Below are 7361 nucleotides of genomic sequence, written 5' to 3' on the forward strand. Positions count from 1 at the left end.
TCCATTTTCCTGAGGAATCAACATACTGATCTCCGAAGTTGCTGTACAAAATGACACTCCAACCAACCATGGAGGAGTGTTCCCCTTTCTCCACATCCTCTCCAGCATAAACTGTCATTGGTATTTTTGATTTTAGCCATTCTAATGGGAGTGAGTTGGTATCTCAGAGTTGTTTTGATTTGCATTTCCCTGATGGCTAGGGATGTAGAACACTTTCTTAAGTGTCTCTCAGTCATTTTAGACTCCTCTATTGAGAATTCTCTAGTTAGTTCTGTACCCCACTTTTTAGTTGGACCCTTTGGTGTTTCTTTGTAAATTTTGGAGATTAGCCCTCTGTCAATTGTGGGGTTGGTGAATAACTTTTCCCATTCTGTGGGCTGCCATGTTGTCATGTTGACTGTGTCCTTGCTTTACAGAAGCATCTCAGTCTCAGGAGGTCCCATTTATTAATTGTTAATCTTAGTGTCTGCACTACTGGTGTTATGTTCAGGAAGCAGCCCCCTGTAACAATTCGTTCAAGGGTACTTCCCAATTTCTCTTCTAATTGGCTCGGTGTGGCTGGATTTATGTTGATGTCTTTGATCCATTTGGACTTAAGTTTTGTGCATGGTGATAGATATGGATCTATCTGCAGTCTTCTACATGCCAGCATCCAGTTATGCTTGCACCATTGGTTAAGATGCTTCCTTTTTTCTATTGTATAGTTTTAGCTTCTTTGTCAAAGATCAGATATTCATAGGTGTGTGGGTTAATATCAGGGTGTTCAATTTGATTCCATTGTTCTACCTGTCTATTTTTGTGCCAATACCAAGCTGTTTTCATTACATTTGAAGTCAGGGATGGTGATGCCTCTTGAAGTTCCTTTATTGTACGGGGTTGTTTTGGCTATCCTGGGTCTTTCGTTTTTCCATATAAAGTTGAGAATTGTCCTTTAAAGGTCTGTGAAGAATTGTGCTGGTATTTTGATAAGGATTGCATTGAATCTGTAGATTGCTTTTGGTAAGATTGCCATGTTACTTTGTTGATCCTGCCTATCCAAGAGCATGGGAGATCTTTCCATTTTCTAGTATGTCCTTTAATTTCTTTCTTTAAAGACTCAAAGTTCTTGTCATATAGGTCTTTCACCTGTTTGGTTATAGTCACTCCAAGATATTTTATTTTGTTTGTGGCTATTGTAAACGGTGATGTTTCTCTGCTTTCTTTCTTAGCACATTTATTGTCTATATATAATAGGGCTACTGATATTTTTTGAGTTAATCTTGCAGCCACACCCACACACAGAGGAAGGAAATGTCCATTTTGCTCTCTTTCCACTAATCTGTACGTCTATCTGACATCCTTATACTGAATACAGTGACTTTTTGTATGGGGTATCACAAACACATTCTGAGAGAGCTCAGATGTATTGTTACTGTGATCTTAGTATCTACATGGAACCCTATTCATAGACCGTGGCTGTTTCACTTAAACCCTGCAACTCATAAGTCACAACCCTATTCAGTCCACCTCTATAATTTACTGTCACTCTGAATTTCTAGATCCAAATAATTTATGGACCAATGGCCTAGAACTGTAGCACTTCCTCCTTGGTTCTTCTCTGTTTTTCCTAGCATGACACAGCCATGCCTTTCAAAGCCTCCTCCAATAACCAAAATTTTCTATAGTTGCACTGTAACAATTCCAGTGCACCCCTCTCCAGCTTGTGGTCCAAGCCATTATTAGCAGCTGATTTTCCTACATTCAGTTTCTTGACCAAAGGCACTGGTAGGCTGTGGGGTTGACAGCTCTTCAGCTCCTCCTTTCTTGGGGTCAAGAAATCAGCTTCTCCATGTCTCCTAGGCCTCTTTTCTTAATGAAAGACCTTTCCCCAGCTCACCTAGTGTGCTGGTTAGAACTCAATTGACCCCCATAGACTCACGTAATTGAATGTTTCATTCCCAGTTGGTGGACTGTTCAGGAGGGATTAAGAGGTATGGTCTTGTTGGAGACCATGTGTAACTACTGATGGGGTTTTAAGTTCCAAAAACCCATGCCAGGTCCAGTCTAAATCTCTGGCTCCTGCTTCTGGATCAGGATGTAAGCTCTCAGCTACTACTCCTGGGATGCCCAGGTGACTATGGAAAGAAGGAAGAAGTGAGTACAGGAGTACTTGGGAGGGGGATGCAGTGGCTCAAATTCCATTAAAACACCTGCATTAGTGGAGAGGGTGCCTGAACTAACCTTCACCTGTATTCAGATTGATGACTACCTGAATTATCATCATAGGACCTTCATGCAGCAAATGATGGAAGCAGATGCAGAGATCCACAGCTAAGCACTTGACCAACCTCCCAGAGTGTCCTATGAGCCCTCTAATCACACAAAAGGGTGGAGTTCAATAATGCCTTTAGACTGCAGTGGAAGTATCAGGCAGCCATCCTCCTGCCCTCAGAGGAATTGCTTTACAGCACCCAAGTCATACTGTGCTGTATCCTTGTCTATCTCTTAGTGGCAAGGGTAGAACATGCAAAAATCACCATTTTCATCTACTGATCCTAATTAACCTAGGCTGTGCAAGCTCTGATTTGAGTGAAGTTGATGATTGACACCACAATTATGCTAACTCTTCTCTGTCTCAGATTGGAACTTGCCTTGGATGCTATGCATTCCTTAGGTATCCCCGATTCTTTCCATGCACAAAGGTCCAGGGAGGTGTCCGGTGAAACCCTTCTTGCTCTTCTGGGTTTATTCATATCCATAAGTTTCCATCTCCTTGCACCTCACTTCATAGATGAGCATATTTTGACACTGTACAATTTGGCAGACCTAAGCTTCAGATCAGCCTGGTGTTTCTGAGATGCCTTCCCCTATCTAATGCAAATGGTTCAACTTCTTTTGTGTCAACTGAGGTGGATGAGGTCAGAGTAGCAGCATATCCAGGCATCAGAGAATTTTGCATACATCTTTCCAATGTCAAAAGCTCATACTCTGTCTTCAGTGACTTACTGCCCTCATGGGATGCCTTGCTGCATGACATCTCTGACCATGAAACTCACCGAGTTCAGAACTGATGCCTGATACTCTTACAGAGACTTATAAAACTTGGTGAAGTGCTCCTACTTGGAGCCTGGAAAACTATGATTCTTCATCCTGCACCATCAGTTTTCCTTGAAAAGGAATTTAGTGTAATTGGGTCCTTTCTTTCTGAAGGTGGACAAGCACAGTTGAAAAAGTGGTCAGATTGTGACCAATATGTGAAAACCAAAGATGTGTGTGCAAATTTTTCCCTGTTCATTTTGTTTACTTTCTGAAGTAGAGCTCAAATTCTTTTTATTTCTTGGGTGGCCAGTGAGTTTACTAGGGTGTGGTGTCTGGATGAGAGGTTGCTTACAGGAGCATGGAGAACTGAAAAGTCATCAGCCTGAGTGATGCCTTAGGACAACTGCATCCCTAGAGGTCTGTGGTGGTTTTCACATAGCCCAACAGATCCAAGAGTCTCATCTCCTTAATAGTCTACTTCTTTCAGAGTTGGCACTTGAAAGAACAGATATTTGTATGTTTTCAGCACAGGGTTCAGCAGAGGCCCTCAAGGAGATGACAGGACACACTTAAGCATGGAGTCTACCCTTAATAGTAGCATACATCTGACTTTGGTGGCTTCTGGAATTACATGCCAAGAAAACTCTTCTCTGTTATTTAATGCAATCATGGGATGCGGTACTGTAAACAAGGTTCACTGTCTTCTCTTTGAGGTTCCCAGAACCTTGTACCATTATACCTGGCAGAGGAGTAAAGTTGAGCATAGTTAGGCCTACAGCACAAAGAAAGCTCTTATAATATTCGGTTTTGAAAATATTATAAAAGGAATGTTGTCTCAATGTAAATAATCTGCACAGCTGACATGATTGTGTTGGAGTTCTTACTGTGTTTTCTCTTGGTATATGCTAATGATACACAATAATGAGTTTCAGCATGACATTTTCATACATGTGAATGAGGTATTTGTTCCTTTTTATTCTCCTATTACTCTCACTTGTCCCTTTCTCCTTTTTGCTGTCAACTAGTCCCTCTTCTAATTTATTGTTATTTAAATCATGGTTGATCATCCAATAAATTTGATTAGACTAATTGAGTGGGGGTTTATTTACAGGAGTATGGATGGTATGCTAGTAGCAATATCTCAAAAGGAACTCTCTCTTTCCTCCCCAATATCCATCACCCACCTGGAGATGCCGAGGAAGGGATGGAGCCTCTTGAGCATCTGTGTCCTAGCAACCCTTCATTGCCTGAACATCCTCAGGGTTTTTTAAATGAATAGATCCTTGCCAGATTTCTGGATTTCAGATGCAGAGCCTCCTATTTCCTTTACTTCAACAAGAGAACTGGATTATTAGGTATGTGCTCCCACACCAGGCTCACACCTGTCTTGTATGTAATCCTGAGGATTGTATATAACACATTGTCAACTGGATGGCCCAGTAGATGAGGCAGCTCTGGGTGCAATAGAAGAGGATGTGATACAACTCTATGCCTGCTTACAGTTGTCTGTTGTTCAGAATCCAGGTATCTGAACTAAGCGTGTTCTGAAGAGCAGCCATGGAGGAGCACATAGAGCTTATTGCCTATGATGTTGAGTGACCATTATAGCCCAGGAAACTGCAGACAAGGGTCTCAGACTGATGGAAGTGTGGCTTCCTTAGAATGGCTCTGACTGGGGGAGTGGATTGAATTTGTTAGAGTTCACAGTAAAATATCTGGGGACAAGAAGCATAAAGGTATTCACACACACCCTGCCCTACTAATCTCTTGGCTCAGCATCTGCTAAGTGCCTGACAACTATGTGGCAGGCCCAGATCACGTACTCTTTGTTCTAGAAGCCCAGTTGTACCTTTTCCCAAGGCCAGACATATTGGCAAGGGATCCTGGGCCTCTTACTGAAGCAGTTTGGTATGAGGCTGGAGAGTTCTGGTTCTGTTTAGGGCTGGGAAAATTTACAGAATCCTTCTGAAGGTTTCATTGTTATCCAAGGGTCCTCAGCATCAGCAACCACAGCCACACACAGGGAAGGGAAATGTCCCATCTGTCCCTCTGTTCATGACTATATGCCTAGTTCATCTGACCTCCAGGAACAGAACTCCTCAGAGCCCATCACACTGTTCTTCTCAGTGCTGAGTTTCCTAGGGCATTGCTGAGCCTATGTGTGCTCCAGGACCACCTGGGGGCTTTAGTGGAGGTATTGCCCTCACTACTGTGTGTCATTCTCCATAAGTTCCTCCCTCATCCATTACCTCCCACTCTATCAATCTCTGACTGCAGATGTGGCAGCTCTGACCCTGCTCCCACCTTCCCCTTTCAGAGTCTTACACTGAACTCACAGGAGGAGAAATAGGAGTCTACAGGCCAAAGTCTGCAGGAAGCCAGGAAGCTGATATAATGGCATTATCAACTAGCTGATAACGATTCTCTCCATTTACTAATGCTGTGACCTATTAAGACAGTTGTGCTGACTCCCCAACCATAAATTATTTTGTTGCTGACAAACAGGGAGCTTTTGTGGGACTAACGTAGGCCCTCTGCATTTGTTACAGTTGTATGACTTGGTCTTCATGTGGGATGTGTAGTAGTGGAGGAGGGGTTCCTAGTCTCACTGGAGTTTGGTATACCCTGGCTGGCTGGTATCCATAGGACTCCTGCCTGGATCTGAAAAGGAGGAGGAGTGGATGGCGTGGGTGTTTTAGTAGATGGGGGAATGGGAAGAGGTGTAGGAGGGGAATCTATGGCTAGGATGTAAAAACAAGAAATAAAAGTTATTGTTGCTACTTCAGAATTATAATATTTTTATCGTTATAAATTAAAATGCAAGTATCTGATACGTGGGATATGGGATATGTGACCCACCAGAAAGGATTGTTCCACCATTTCACTCCAAAGGGGTCAGGTTGAGAACCACTGAGCTAGCTCCTGGGCCTGAGTTTGTGCTGCTAAGGGATGCACACTGTGTTTCCTAACAGGAATCAGTTGTGGGTCTCACCAGGTAGGATATGTACCCAAAAAATTGTAAGTAGGAACTCAATTGGGTAGCAAAGGTAAATCTACAGGAGATCTGCACTGGCAGGCAGAGGTGAGGAGAGCCTGTGTTTATCAGGCTGGCAAAGCCACCTATCAGTTTTGCCGTTTTATTGCACCCCCACAACCTCCTAAAGGCACAGCATGGACTCTGAAGTCATTCTGAATATCACTAACCCTCACCCCAAATCATTGTGACTTGCTTGTCACAAACCCAGCATGGGGGAAGGAGTGGGGAGCTGGAAGCAGAAGGCCTCACTGGAGAGTCTGGATCTCTAAGTAGGTGTGTGCAGAGGATCCCACAGATGGAGAAACCTCAGATGGAGAAGGGTGTGGGCACTTGAAACTTATACCTAGAGACTTAAGCTTGCAAATGCCCCCCCATGGAATTTTGTATTTTGACTTTTGCTTTTCATTTCTTTTCATTTGATTCTTGGAATTTTAATTTTCCTTTTTTAATTTCTTCAATGACACATTCATCATTCAAAAGTGTGTTGTTTAATCTCCCTAACACTGTGTGTGCTCTATAGTTTCTCCTGCTGTGGGGAGGGAGTTTTACTGCATTGCAGTAGTATATGAGAAATTACCATTTTTTCTATATTTGTCATAACATGATTTGCATTGTAATGTATGACCTATTTTATAGAAAATCCCAGGAGCTGCTGAAAAGAATGTGTATTCTACAGTTTTTGAATGGAATTTTATGTATGTAACTGTTAAATCCATTTGTTCTATGATGTCATTTTCATCATATATTTCTGTTTAATTTTTATGGTTTCCTTAAGCGTACATCTCCTATTTATCCATCTTCCAGTAGGCAAGCTCCTGCTGATATCAAACAGGACAACTCTATCCACATGACAAACATTTTCAGGCCCTATTGTTTCCAACATTAGAACTCTCTGGGTTCTCAGAGCCTATGATAAAGCTGAGATACTGGGCCATGACCAGGAGTTTCAGAATCCCAGGAAACCTTGCCATGATGCACAAAGAGTACAAAGTAAAGATTCTGAAACAGCTTGGTATGAATTCCTGGATGATGTGGCATGCAACCTCAGAATTTAGGGACACCTAATGACTGACTATCCTTGGCTTCTGACTCTTTCTTTCTATCCCTCAAGTGCAAAGTACACATATCCCAGGACAGTAGACTTTTCTTTTTAGTGGTTTCCAGTGTTCCCACTGGCATGATACAGCAATATGTTCACTTGCCTCTTCCAATCAGCCAAGAAGTCTACAGATTCAGCATCTTCATGCAATATGCTTTGTGTTCCTGAGAATTATTTATTGTTTTTTCAGCCCCTACTATCTTAAAA

Source organism: Mesocricetus auratus, unplaced genomic scaffold (genome assembly GCF_017639785.1).
Source record: "Mesocricetus auratus isolate SY011 unplaced genomic scaffold, BCM_Maur_2.0 Super-Scaffold_100062, whole genome shotgun sequence".
NCBI classification, from domain to species: Eukaryota; Metazoa; Chordata; class Mammalia; order Rodentia; family Cricetidae; genus Mesocricetus; species Mesocricetus auratus.